This window comes from Mesoplodon densirostris, chromosome 1 (assembly GCF_025265405.1).
Source record: "Mesoplodon densirostris isolate mMesDen1 chromosome 1, mMesDen1 primary haplotype, whole genome shotgun sequence".
Classification (NCBI taxonomy): Eukaryota; Metazoa; Chordata; class Mammalia; order Artiodactyla; family Ziphiidae; genus Mesoplodon; species Mesoplodon densirostris.
In genome coordinates, this window is record NC_082661.1 from 155,484,429 (window position 1) to 155,499,678 (window position 15,250).

General features: G+C 38.9%; 1 protein-coding gene across 2 annotated transcripts in view; it reads left to right on the forward strand.

Moving 5' to 3' along the window:
• The first annotated feature begins 884 nt into the window (after positions 1-884).
• Positions 885-15,250, forward strand: part of SMIM14 (small integral membrane protein 14) — a 69,958-nt gene continuing 55,592 nt past the window's right edge. Inside the window, exon 1 of one of the 2 annotated variants that reach the window (XM_060110913.1) lies at positions 885-1,122. The gene's annotated coding sequence lies outside the window, so the exon portion shown is untranslated. The remainder of the gene's footprint in view (positions 1,123-15,250) is intronic. The other variant, XM_060110902.1, reaches the window with a different exon arrangement.

Below are 15,250 nucleotides of genomic sequence, written 5' to 3' on the forward strand. Positions count from 1 at the left end.
GTCAACTCAGAGTAAGGAAGACAGTTTCTTACAGCTAACCTTCACCTCTCCTGCATGATAGGCAAATAGGCACCTTCGTGAAATCTTTGGTACTCACACTTTCATTTTACCACTAGTCCCTCTTTAAAGTCTGTCAATTCATGGACCCAAGAAAACAACAGAGTAGCTCTAAGTTTTCCCAAATTGGGAAATCTCTTGGGTCCCAGTTGTTTAGCAGGGAAACTAAGGTTAGAATGAGAGAGTAGGAAGCACCAACTTAGTTTACATTACAAAGAAATGAGGTTCTTACACCACAAGTATTATCCGTATTTCAATCCCTAAGGTCAAAGCAACAAAGGTTTGAGCTGACTGCCTCCCAGTTCCCCACTATCTCTGGATCAGCCTTTAATACTCCTCTTGAACTGATTTTTAGTCAGCTTTCTGGATGCACTGTTAGGGAGGGTACAAGGGAATAACTGCCACGTTTGACGTACTATTGTATATATAAGACTAAATCCCGATCCCCAATTTTCACCTGGGCCTGAGTGATCGAAAACAATCTCTACATGTCTCAGAAGACATCAACTTGCGCCCACGTCTACCGCTACCCCCGCTATTCTAAAGACTCCGGCCGAGGAAAGCCATCAGCTTAGGCAAAGGGAGACACATTGCAGAGGACGTTGTCCACGACAGACGACACAGAGGACACGCTGGCCACTTCAACAGACGCGTGGCCTTCCCTCTCCACATCGGAACGCTCGGCTCCACCCCTCCCACCCGGAACTACAACCCCCGCGCTCCACGCCCGCACGAACCGCGTGACGCTCACGCCCGCCCCGCCTACCCGGACCTACTGGGCAGACGCAGGGCGCGCGCATGCTCGGCAGGCCGGCTGCTGGGGGCTTCGGGATGCTGCAATCTGTTGCGCCGCCGCCCGCGGAAGCAGGCAGATCCGGGTCTTGTGGCTAAGAGTGACGTGGTCAGTCGAATCAAAACAGAGGAGGGGAGGAAGCAGCGGCCAGGAGCGGCGGCGGCAGCGACGACCGGAGCAGCTGCAGTGTTCCGGAAGCTTCAGGCGGTCTTTCTGCCGAGGCTTGGTCCCGGCCCCCATCTTTCCCGCCCTATCGGTTGTTGTCTGGGCGGGTGAGTGTCTGCCCCTTCTCCCACCGCCGTTTGCCGGCCCACCTTCCCCTCACCCCGTTTTTTCCTGGTGGCTACTCAGGCTCTGGCGGACTGCGGCGGCTGTGGCAGAGAGGGGCTGCTTCTCGGGCTCGGTGCGTCCCCGGCTGGGCTGGCGACTCTGCACCTGGAGAAGCCCGCTGCTGCCGAGCCCGCGTCCCCCGGCGAAGAGCGAGGCGGAGAGCCTGAAATTGGCTTTCTCTGCAGAAAACCACAGTCGGGACTTGGCAGGGAAGTGGACGGTAGCCAGGGATGGTTTCATTTTTAGGGCAAGCAGTAAACTCGGGTGGAGGCGTATAATGGAGTAAAAAGAAGAGAGAGAGTCTTAGCTGGAAGGAAAACCCCACAAACCTTGAAATTCACACTATATCATTTACCTCTGTTCCTCAGCCTTTGCCGGGTTTGATGAAGTCACTAGGATACGTCCTTTGTTGTGATTAATGAGACTAGAGAGCTGCCGTCCAGAAAGCGGGAGCTTTTAGCCCTTACTGGGTTGTGAATTTGAAGGATTCCATTTTTCTATTTGTTCAGTAAGTGGAACCAGAGCCGACAATAAAGAGGTAGCACACTTTATTGGAACAGATAAAGTGCGATAAACTGGTTACCAGAGTACCTGAAGTCTCATGTTGCCATTTAAAGCCAGTTTTCCAAAGTGGCTGTTTCTGTGTGTTTTTTAGCCAAGATGATGTTTGTTAGCTGTAGAGAATCAATAGGATGTTTTCAGTTGTCCTAGTTTGCAAAATCGAAGTTGTGGCCTTAAGAGAATGTCTTGGCTTTGCATAAAGTCGGATGAGCTTCCTGCACGTAATACCTGTGTTCAAAGCGATCTTCCAGTTTTTGTATTATTGTCAGAAACCATTGGCAGCTGTACGTAGAATAACTTGGACGGCGTAAGACCTTTCAGACGTAGTGTCGAGACCCTTAGGAGGCGTTCTCGCTGCCCAATCTGTGGAGCTTGCAGAAGGCTTGTGTTCCCTTCCACTTAAGATGACCGGCCACGCAGATTCCTCTAGTGTAGCCTGCTTCGAGCCCTGCCGCTCTCCGCACTTCCCCACCGCAGGAACGAGACCGGAAGACCAAACCTCCCTTTTGTCCTAACTTAGTTTTAAAAAAGAATTTTTTTCCCCAGAGAACTCATTAATTGAGGTGTTTCTTTAGCAAACGGCAGGAAAGAAAAACAGAGCTATGTGGTAAATTGATTGTCACTTATCAAACCCAGGTCTTAGGAATTTAGACTACTCCCTTGAAGGGTATGTCCTTGTGTGGCATAACATGGACCTCTTCCTAACAAATTTCTTCCTTCCGTGTGTGCAACTGGGATCTTTTTTTCTTAACACCACAGTTGGAATCCTGCTGATTTACACACAAACGAAATTATGTTTTCTTGAAGTTCTTTTTTTTTTTTTACCTTTTATGCTAACCTATAACAATATTTTTGTTATATGAAATAATTTGTGATAATTGGAGAAAATGTTGATTAAAGCAGATAAGCAAAAAAAAGAAGAAAATAAGTCATCAATATTCTTGCCATCAGAGATGACCAGAATGTCAGCAGTGGTTTTATATCCTTCCAGACTTTTTTGCATTTATGTATTTTATACAAAAATGGTATCATACTGCATATACTTTTCTGTAACCTGCTTTTCCACATAGTAGTACTTCATTTTTGAGTAACAAAGTTTAAATTTTTGCAGATAGGGACTTGTAGACTTAACTTTTAGGGAATATTCACTGTATGTTTGCCACCCCATAATGATTAAAATCGTGGTTCTAAAAGATTTCCTTTCAAATCTCTTATGATGATATTGTAAGATTTATGAAATTAATATGCACTGTGTGACAAGGCTTTGCTTGTTTAACTCTTGAGAGCAGGCACAGAATAGCCTGAGATGACAATATGGAAGTTTAAAAAGTTTTTGTTCATTTAGTGATCTGATTCAGGTAAAGGTTTAGTTCTATTCCATAGCTGCTATATACTCCAAATACTGACCCGCTGTCCAGGCTTCTGGGAGTAAGATCCTAAAAGATTTTACTTTACTTTACACACTTAATATTCTTTATTAACATTGAGTCTTGGATGTGTGCCCATTTAGTCCAGTGCTTTATCAGTGGTGCCAAAAAAGAAGAAAGTTTCCTCTTCACTTCAACTTCAAAGGATAAGTACATACTACAAAGTATCCTAAACATGCTAATAATGTATTGGGGTCTGTTAGTCATAAACTTAGCTAAATTTGCCTTATAGTGTTCAATATATATTCTAGATTTGTCCACTTTTTCCCATCCCTACTGCTACCACCTTTGCCAGCTAACCATCTCTCACCTGGCCTACTGCAGCAACCTCCTGGTCTCCCTGCTTCCACTTTGGCTTTCCCCTCGCCACAGCCCAAGGGATCCTTTAAAATGTAAATCAGATTGTGTCACGCCTTTGTTGAACAGCCTCTCATCACGTTCGGAATGAAATCCAAACTCTTTACCAAGGTTTGCCAGGCAGTACATGTTTTGGCACTGCCTTCCTCTCTTATTTTGTATCCGAATGCCTAGATTAGTACCCAGGAGCCTGGTCACGTCAGTTTCTTCCTGCGTTCCAGCGGCACTAGCATTGTTCCAGGAACTTGCCAGGCTTGTTCTTGCCTCAGGCCATTTGCACTTGCTGTACCCCCGTGGCTTCATCTTTTCCCAGATCTTCCCATGGCTGATTCCATTGTGTCATTCAGGTCTCAGTTCAGCTGTTGTCCCTTCACGGAGATTGCCCCCACAATTATCTCACCGTTCTCTCTTATTTTCTTTATTCCATCACTGTCCGGAATTTCCTTATTTTTTGTATTCTGTCTCCTATACTAGAAGTTAAACTCTGGGAAGATGGGGACCTTGTCTGTCCTTTTCACCGCAAAGTAGGTGCTCAACGCATGTTGGTTGAATGAATAAAACTGAACACATCTGCATCACTCTTGAACGTACTGTCTATTTTAAACCAGTTCTTTCTATGGAAAAACCCTAATTTTCAGCTTGTTTTTGTAAGGCTGTCCCTTGATTCTCCAACTTCAATAGTTCTTGGTGTTTGGGCCAGAGAACAGCCACATTCTACTTTAGGCCTGTAGAATTAATCCCTGGGAGGAATTGGTCCCAGGTATCTGAATTTTCAACAAGCCCTTTAAGTGATTTGAATGCTTGTCAAAGTTTGAGAATGTGTTAATATTTTAATGGCTTTACTCTGGGAGATTTCTTCTTGCTTTATAGTAGTAATGATAGCTGTCATTTTGGGGAACACTCTGTGTCAGGTACTATGCTAAAAACTCTAAGCATGTTTTTCATTTAACTGTAGAGCAATTCAGATGTAGGCATTCCAGCTCCCACTTTACAAATGAGAGAACTGGGACATAGTAAGTAGCAGAAAGTTGGATTTGATCCCGTGTCTGTTTTCTTAATCACTGTACCCTACTGCCTCTGAACTACAGTGTTTAGAACTGTACACAGTACTTTGGTTTTGATAGGACATGTTTTTGTTAAGGCCGAAGTAATGTTTTTTGTCCCGTTTCCAGTCGTGTCCTTAATGAAGTCCATTGTTCTGTTGGTCTTTTTGCCTGAGGTTGCATAGCTGGTAGGTGACCTCAAGAAACATTCTGCAGGGCCTCCCTGGTGGCGCAAGTGGTTGAGAGTCCGCCTGCCGATGCAGGGGATACGGGTTCGTGCCCCGGTCTGGGAGGATCCCATATGCCGCGGAGCGGCTGGGCCCGTGAGCCATGGCCGCTGAGCCTGCGCGTCTGGAGCCTGCGCGTCAGGAGCCTGTGTTCCGCAACGGGGGAGGCCACAACAGTGAGAGGCCCGCATACCGCAAAAAAAAAAAAAAAAAAAAAAAAAAAAAAAAAAAAAGAAACATTCTGCAAAGGTCTTCTTGCTTTGTTGTATTGAATTTTCAGAGCCTACCAGGTTTAAAGTAAATTTGGAGTATTTTCTCCTTCCTCTGCATTACCTTGCATTCCACACACCAGAAATCCGTCTATCACTTTTTACCTGCTGGTATAGTCATTTGAATTCTTCCTACATTTTTTAAATTGATGTGAGTGTTTTAATATTTGGACAGCCATTGGATCATCATAAACTGAATAGATTTCTCACTGCAAGACCTCTTTCCAAATGAGTAAAAAAAAAAAAAAAAGATTGATTGATGCATTAATTTGGAGCAGTTAATCCAGAGAAATACCAGTTGTCTTTACTCTCTTCCTAGTCTTGAAGCCTGACTGACTATGTTTATCTGTCGAAGCTCAGGTCATACATGACCTTTAGCAGAGCTCTATCCTAATCCACCTCAGGATTCTGTAAAGAGCCCTTTGTGGCTCCCATCACTTCACCTTCCATGTTATCAGTAAATTGTCTGTGGCTCTCTGGCCTATTCGATTGGGAGGCCCATGAGGTTAGGGAGAACCAATTAAGCAATCAGTAGGCTTGCTGATGGAATAAATAAATGAAGAAAAATCGCAACTTTACCTGTATCTGTAAAAAGCAGTACAATGCTAAAAGGAAGTACAGTATTTGTAATAATCTTTTCCCATATAATGTAATAAGACTTAGAACAAAAACTTCAATAAAAGACACTAAATTGTCTAAATTGATAATTAACAGTGATATATTAGCATACGAGTTGTAAAGACTTTGAAGAAAATTAAAGACTCCCGACTGTTACATTGTGGCTTATATTAGGATTTTTTTAAGATTGTAAAACTTCTTAGACAAATACTACTACAGGCTTGTGAGTAAAGGTATTCTTTTGGTGTGTGTTTATGTGCATATTCATATTTTGGCCCATACAAAAAGTGCTAATCATCTGAAATGGTTGGGCATATGTCAGTAGATCCTAACGTAGGTAAAGAAAAGTTTGGGCACTTCAAAGGCATTTTAAAAGAGGGCTGAAAATTATTTGAGTCTGAAATTTAAAAAAAGTTACCTGTCAATATCAATAACAATGGCATTTACTATTCATGGAGTATATATGCCAGCCTCTTTACTTTCTTTACATACTTTATGTTTAGCGTACACATCGGCCTTCCAAGTCAGATATTGTTACCCCTAATTTACACTGGAGGAAACAGGCTCTGGTTAGGTAAGGTGCCCAAGAAAAAGCCACTGGAACTGTTGGGATTCAAACCCAATTTTCTTTGACCCAAAATTCATATACTTTATATTACAACAGTGTTGAAGAGTCTTTTTGTCTTACAGAATCATGGAAGTTATAACCAGTAAACCTACTTGTTCTGGCTGTCAGAATATGCTAATAGAACTGCGATCATGAATTGTTTTGTTCTATTTAAACCTAAGTTGCATATGCATTTCTAGTAGTCCCTCTTTTTTTTTTTTTGAACACAAGACATGCTTGTTACTGAAAAGCTGCAAAGGATAGTAATATATAAAGCCAACAACAAAAGCTATAATCCTGTCATTCAGAAGTCATCTCTGTACATGTATTTCCTTCCAATCTTTTTAAATTCATCTTTGGTACAAATGAGATGTAATACTCACATAAGCTTGTATTCTTTTTTGGGGGTTGTGGAGAGGGTTAACATGGTGAGCTCTTTACTGTGGCCTTAGAAAATTTCTAAACTTGATTTTAGCTGGCTGCATTTTATAAGAGATTTTGAATAAACTGGTTTACTCGAAGTTTTCATTTTATGTTGGACGTGAATGTAGTTTCCAATTTTCACCATTATAAATAATGTTGTGGTGAACCATGGCTTTAAATAGTCAACCAACCAGTCTAATTATTTAAAAAGTCATAATTATGACATTTAAATGATTTGAAATGTGATTCAGTCATAGTTCAGCAAGTATATATAGCATACATATACTTGCAGTCTGAGAAAATTTACATGAGAGTTTTTAATAGAGGTTGCCTCTGAGGAGAAGAGAGTACCTTTTACTTTTGCTTTTTTTTTTTCAACTTTCTGTATTTGAATTTTAAAATTAAATGTGATTGCTTTCAAAATTAAAAAAAAAAAGTTTAACTCCTTGGAAAAGTGTATATTTTTCTATACTAAAACCAATTTTTAGGTGTGTAGTAGGGCTTATATTTTGTTTATAACATTTTAAACTTCATTGCTTTTGTTTTGAAGAAAGTTACCTTCTTGTTGCTTATTTTCGTATTGAATTTTCATTTCCTTTTTTAAATTTAGGTTAAAGAACAGATGTGAGTCTCAGTTTTGTAAAAATACAGAATAAATCTGGGTTTTGCTTGACTGCACTCATTGACAAGTATTACAGGTGCAGCACTTTCAAATTTTAACAGCTAATAAAGATGCTTCAAATCAAGTTAGGGATATAGTAAGCATCTTCTTCATAAACGAAGACTTAGAGGACAGTGTTCTGGTTGCTATCTTGTTTTAGCTTATACTTTTAAAAGACAGTAATTTTTTCATATAGTATGTATTTTGTTGCTTTGTACTCTGGGCAAAGGTAATGTAGAAGAAACTGACTTGAAATTTAGAAGACTTTTTTTTCTGTGGTGCTTACTCAGGTTTCATTTTTTTAAATAACATTGCTTTCTTTATCACAGAGGTTCTAAGCATTTTTCCTGTCATCATGAATGGCATTGACGTGCATCTACGTGCAGATATGTCATCTAGGCTGTAGCATGGGTGAGAGAAGCTGTGAGTTACCTGAGTTGGGAGAACAGTAGCCATAACTCCTTTCTGCTTCCAAAAATCATATAGGCAAGGAAGTGAATGGGAGTGATAGTGAGGAAAAGCCTTGATTCTGCTCTAGCTTATTTGAATGGTGTAAATCATTCACAGATTTGTAACATCACTTATGATATACCTCAGAATTTCAGAACATAGTAGTATTTTGTAATACAGCTATTGAAACCTAGTTTTTTAACATTTGTGAGTAATTTATATCCACTATGACTTGGGGTCACAGAATATGGAATTTTTATATCATCTGTTGAATTTTTCTGTTCCTAACTTATGAAACACAGCCTTTTTTCCTGAGTTTAAAAATTTTTATTCAGAATATGACTAAGTAGTACTCGAGTAGAAATTTCAGAAAATACTTTTAGAAGATGAAACTTTGGGTTAAGATATTGAATATAAACAAAAATGATTCAGTTGGAAAGTTTTCCTTTGTTTGACCATTTATAATAAATTTTACCCCTGGATCTTGAGAAAATCTATCTATGAGATTGTTTAAGAGCAAAGAGCAGCTAGGGAAGGACAGGAAATTTGTAGGTGAGGGACCAAGGTTCAGAACAGAAGACTTCTTTCTTCCCTTTTGCTTTTATGCAGAAGAGTGATAGCTGAGCCCCAGGAGAATACAAACACCCCAAAGCAGTATACAGAGAACTTGGGCTGAAGGTTGAAGATATATTTCAAATCTAAGGGCTTAAGAGTTACTGGCTCAGAGCATTTTACAGTTTATAAAGCACTCTTACAAATTCTCGCTTGATGAACAGCCCTTTAAAATGAATGGTTTCAATTATCTTGTTTTATAGGTAATCTGAAGTCACAGAGAGGCTAATTTATCCATTTCTCAGTAGTGCGGTAACTTAAGTCATTTATCTGAGATATATTCTTTCTGCTATCCCATGCTGTTTTTAGCAAGTGTTGCCTAAGGTGATTCCTAGAATACAATCAAATACAGATAAGGGAAAAAAGGGTCACAGAGGAAAGTAAAGGTAATGTCTAAGGTGTAGGAAAATAGGGTCACATTAATGGGGAATTTCCAGAAAAGTGGTGGCAGCCCTGGGGTGGACCTTTAACAGAGTCCTGTTCTGCAGAGACATCAAAGAATTAAGGAGGTAAGGAAATTCTATATAATCTTGAAGAGTCCAGCTTTTAATAAAAATGGGATAGGGGCTTCCCTGGTGGCACAGTGGTTGAGAGTCCGCCTGCCGATGCAGGGGACACAGGTTCGTGCCCCCGTCTGGGAAAATCCCACATGCTGTGGAGCGGCTGGACCCGTGAGCCATGGCCGCTGAACCTGCGCGTCTGGAGCCTGTGCTCCGCAACGGGAGAGGCCACAACAGTGAGAGGCCCACGTACAGCCAAAAAAAAAAAAAAAAATAGGATAGAAGTTAAGTTAGTTAAGTAGTTCTCCATTTGATCTTTCTCCAGAGAGATTGTCACAGAAGTCATTTGTGACATTTATTTTGGCCATTAATTACGTACTGGTATGTGATTATATTATTATATGAATGAATTATAATTAATAATTAACTTGATTGCAAGCTCTTGGAGGTGGGGTATGCCTTTTATTTCTTCTGTATCCTTCTCTGAACTCTTCTGCTAGTTACCTAGTCCCCTGGGGACTTGTTAGATATATCCTTTTCAGGAAAGGAGAAATGAGAGAAGACATGGGTTTGAAGCCCACCTCTACTGCTTGACTTTGGGTAAGTCACTGACACTCTCTGGGCCTCAGTTCTTTCCTCTTTAAATGAGTGGATGAGAACTGGTGATCCCCAGAGTTTTAAGAGTAACACTTGTAAAGTTTTGGTTTGTTGAATATAAATAAAGACTTAGCATCCTCTAATCTGTACCTTATCTATACAGTGATATCTTGCACAGGCCTCCTGGTCATACTGACCTTGTTTCTTCTATACATTCCCATTCCCATTCTATGAAAAATGAACATTTTGTTGTCATTCTTTCTAGCCTGCTCTAGTCTCTTCCTTTGGAATAGTACGCCCCCTGAAAGAGTATCTATACGTTTTTTGTTATCCTGTAAAAATATTTTATGGTAAGATTTTCAGAGGTGGTTTTTATTGTAGTTTTCTCTTGTAAATAGCTAATTCTAGATGGGCCTGTTGACTTGGAAAAAGTGTACAACGTAAGAGCTGTGAGTTGAGTTTATTCATTGTCTTACTGAGGACTGTAGCATGGGAGACAGCCTCTCAGGTAGCTCTGAGGAACCGTTCCAACGAGGTGAGGGAGGAGCTGGTGTGTGTGTGTGTTCATATATATATATATATATATATATATATGTATGTATGCAGTCAAGTGAAAGGTTACTGCTAGTCGCAAGGATCAGATATCTCAATTTTAGTGCTTTTCTGTTCATGAGAAGATGCAAGAATCTGGGGTCATTGGAATTCTTCCTTAGATATGCATTTTTGACTATCTAGGGGCCCATAAATCCAAAACACAGAATGCTTCATCCTAAATTCTTTCAGTGTGTACTTATAGGTCAGCAATGGTTGTGGCTAATGATTTGATCCTTATAGAACTGGAATGGTAGGCAATATTCTTTGTTTACAAACAATATAGGGTCACCCTATTCGATCAATTTGGGAGTATTATAAGGAATTTGTAACTGTAATTGCTTGGCTATTAATGTGAATTCTAAAAATTTGTCATGGAGGGCTTCCCTGGTGGCACAGTGATTAAGAATCCGCCTGCCAATGCAGGGGACACAGATTCGAGCCCTTGTCCGGGAAGATCCCACATGCCACGGAGCAACTAAGCCCGTGCGCCACAACTACTGAGCCTGCGCTCTAGAGCCCATGAGCCACAACTACTGAGCCCATGCACCGCAACTACTGAAGCCCGCGTGCCTAGAGCCTGTGCTCCACAGCAAGAGAAGCCACCGCAATGAGAAGCCCGCGCACTGCAACGAAGAGTAGCCCCTATTTGCTGCAGCTAGAGAAAGCCTGTGTGCAGCAACAAAGACCCAAAGCAGCTAAAAAAATAAATAAATAAAAATTAAAAAATAAAAATTTGTCATGATAGATTCAGTAAGTCTTAACTCCTAAGCATAGAGAATTATGGTATTTAAGGTACATAATAGGGTTTATTTCAACATTTAAATTTTTTAAATGACTTTAACTTCCCAGGCATAGCTTTAGCAGTTTTTAACAAATAACAGTTGACTGATTTGAACTTGAGTCTGCATCCTTTCCGTGCCCTCTTCCCATCAGAGAATCAGATATGAAAATGTAGTTTAAGAGAAAAGTATGTCACTAGTAAGAAGTATTAGGAAGTTAGTTGATGGTTATCTCATTTCTGTACTGCTCTAAAGTGTTTATAAGAGTGAAACAAGTATAACTAGCATGATTGGTCATATCTGACAGATGTGGAATGAGTCTTGGTCAGGAATTTACATTGTGACTTCCTGTCCAAGATCTGGCTCATACTGGATGGATGTGTGATCATGGTCAAATTGCTAGCTTATCTGAACCTATTTTCCTCGTTTTAAAACGGATAATTTTCCTGCTTTGACTTTGTCGGAAGGGCTGTTGTTAAGATATGAAAGTAGTTAGAAAGCTACAGGCAAATATAAACTATTATTAGGTATGACTATGTTTGATTGAGATCCATTTCTGATATAAAGAATAAAGCAAATGAATATGTTACAAAAAAGTATTGTATATGAGTGAATTTGAACACCTTATTGCATTGAGATGTTGAGTCAGTTGATAAAAGTAATCCCAACAACTAATTATAGCATATTAGTACATAGTACAGTAATGATAGTATTACTGAAATTGATAGGCAAATATTTTGTTCTCCCTGTTTAATATGAAAGGTAGCCAGAGTTTTGGGATAGCTCTGCTCATTTGGTTAATCAGTTTTCTAATTGGCTACTGGGTAAAAACTTGGGATCAGAAAGCCATTTATAGAAAAAAAAATTTTTTTAGAGGTGAGTAATTACCCCTTTGATATAATTGGGAGTAAGGTTAAAAATAGACAGCAAACTCAAGTGTAGTCTCCCTGAATGTCTGGGGGGCAGTTCCAGCAGTTTCTGGCACATATGTTTCACTTTCTTGGTTTTATAACTTTGGAGCTTTAATCAATAGCATTGACGCTTTTTAGATAAAAATGCATAGAATGCTTCTTCTGAGTTCCCCATTTCACTGACTAGCATCTCTATTTTCTGTCTTATAAAAACAAATTGCATGCATTCTAAATTATTACTCTGTATTTTGCCCTTGCTCTGGGTTTTTATTTTTTATTATTTTTTAAGATTTTTGTTTTTGGTGTGGACCATTTTTAAAGTCTTTATTAAATTTTGTTACAATATTACTTCTGTTTTATGTTTTGGTTTTTTGCCCGTGAGGCATGTGGGATCATAGCTCCCCGACCAGGGATCGAACCCACACTGCCCCCTGCACTGGAAGGCAAAGTCCTAACCACTGCATCACCAGGGAAGTCCCTGTTTTTAATTTTTAAATGGGAAGAGTTTTGATACTGTTCTTGATCACTGTAAAGATTTGGCTATTTGGAAGAGTGATTTTATCATAAATCACCTTCTTAAAATTATGGTAGAAAGATAGTTTTCATCCTCTGACCTTGAGTTAGGTTTGGTTATCCCTACTTTCTCAAGAAGAGCCCTCTGCGTGGGGAGGAAGACGAATTTTTGTTTTGTCTATAAAAATGTACTTCTAAAAAACTTAGGTATGTTTGAAATTTTTGGTACTAAAAGGTAGAATAGTATCATGCATCCGAATGTACCCAGCAACTGGCTTCAACAGTTATTTAGCTTATGGCTGTTTTATTTCATGCATACCTCCCCCTTTGGACGATTATTTTCAACTGGATTCCATGCATAAAATCTCTTTTAACTGGAAATACATAGTGAGATCTCTCAGAGATAATGACTCTTTTCAGATGTGTCAATTGACTTTGTAATGTTAAAAAAAATTAGTAATTCCTAAATGACATTTAATCCAGTCAGTGTTCAAAGTTCCTGGTTGTTTCATAATTGTCCTTTTGCTAGGTTAGTTTGAATCAGGGTTCAGACAAGGTCTCTATGTGGCATTTGATTGTTAATCTCTTAAATTTCTTCAACTGTAAGCATATCCCTGCCATCTCTTAAAAGTTTTGTTTATTTACTTTTTACCACTTATTTATTGAAAAATCCGAGTTAGTTTTCCTTAGTTTTGCTGCATCCAACATTTTTCCTGATTTACAAGAGTTAATATATAATCATTATATGATATTGAAAGATAAAATATACAAAATGAAAACTAAAATCCTGTCACCCAGAGATAACCAATGATAGTTTTGGTATGTTTTCTTTCAACTTTTTTGAGTGCTTTTTTTTTTTTTTTTTTTTTTTGCGGTACGCGTGCCTCTCACTGTTGTGACCTCTCCCGTTGCGGAGCACAGGCTCCGGACGCACAGGCTCAGGGGCCATGGCTCATGGGCCTAGCCGCTCCGCGGCGTGTGGGATCTTCCTGGACCGGGGCACTAACCCGTGTCCCCTGCATCGGCAGGCGGACTCTCACCCACTGCGCCACCAGGGAAGCCCCTGTGCTTTTTAAATATGTGCATGTGCTTTGCTTATTTTTATATCCTATTTAATATACTTTTGTGTTGTGTTTATTTCCCCATGTCATTATGAAAGAAAATGAAACATTTGGCTGCATAATACTTCACAGTATGTGTCATAATTTAAATATTTCCTTTTAGCCAGAAATTTAGATTGTTCCAATTTTTCACTATGATAAAGCTATGATAACCATGTTAGTACATAAATCTTTGTATTTCAGATTTTTAAATTTTTTTTATTTTTTTGGTTGTGCCGCACGGCATGCAGGATCTTAGTTCCCTGACCAGGGATCGAACCCGCACCCGCTGCAGTGGAAGTGTGAGTCTTAACCACTGGACTGCCAGGGAAGTCCCTCAGATTTTTTTTAAATGGTAGAACCTTAGAAGTGGAATTATTCACAGGACATGAACATTTTTTGACTTCTGGATTCGTATTGCCATAAAAGTTATAGCTTGTGACCTCAAATGCAGTCTCCACTTTAAGAATCTGTTTGTATATGCTCCATGTTATTAAGATGTCTTTGCTTGTCGTATTAATAGAATGTGTTTTTTTTTAATTCTTTGGATCTTTTCATTGTACTTGAGAATTTTTTTGTGCACATATTTTTATGTTGTAAGTTTGTTGATATTTTTCATTGTGTGTATCTTTAGGAAATTCTTCCGCTAGAGGTCAAATAAATATTCACCTAAATTGTCTTCTGGAATCACTGATGGGTGTTTTTTCCTTCTTAGTTGCTAGCAGATTTTCCTAGGGACCATTTATTAAAATGTTGATCCCATCCTCATTTATTTGTAATTCAAGTTTTGATATATAAATATATATATGGTTGGTATGTTCAGAAAATTCTAGAAAAAAGAATTGATTTCCTATTTACTGGGTTGTAATATTATCTCTTATCTCTTTCCTCCCTCCACCCTCTTTTTCTGCCTTCCAGCTATAGTATGTATCCAGACGTCTTTGATTCTGAATGTGCATTGGGAAAAAACCTGAAAGAAAACTAGTCTCATCTTCATCTGTTTTCTTTTATTTTCCTTGTTTTATGTGTATTTTTAAAATGAATTTAAAAATGAATTCCCATTTGCTTTTATTTTAAACTCAATTTACCAAACATTACCAAAGCATTTTACCAAACATTACCAAAACATTATACCAACATTAGTAGTTTGTGATATATACTCTGTTGTTTCAGTATTTTGATTCTCTTAATTGTTAAAGCTTCCACCAGAGAATGAGTAGAGGAAGGGAAAGGTAAAACATTGAAAACTGATTTTACGAAGAATGATTACCCAGATTTAGGGCAAAGGTTGACTTTAGAAGTATCCATTGTATGGTCTGTTTATACACTTGGTCATTTCTCACTGATAATGGGATTTGGTTTATTTTGTAACACATTCACTTACAGAGTTTAGAATACCTTTTTTTATATACTAATTCTAACGGAGAAATTCAGTGATGATGGAAGCTCAGATAGAGGGTTAAAATAATTTAGCATGTTCAGTTCAAGAGAAAAATTGAAATGTAATTATTTGTCCCTAGAGCTAATGGTTCTGGTACGGGAAGAACAAGACGCTTACTCTAAGGTTATTCTTTTTTTTTTTTAAGGTTATTCTTTTTAAAAGTTAATATTTTTTGAGTAATTCAGAAGACACAAAGCAGTATACAGTGAAAAGTTTCTTTATTACTTCTGTCCCCTAAACGCTTAGGCCCCCTTCGAGAGGCAACCAGTTATATAATTATTTTTTAATACTAAATTCTTATGGTTTTAAACCATTCGCAAGCATCCATAGAAGAAAATTTATCTGTGAGTTATTAATGCAAGGAAGTTCGGCATCAACCT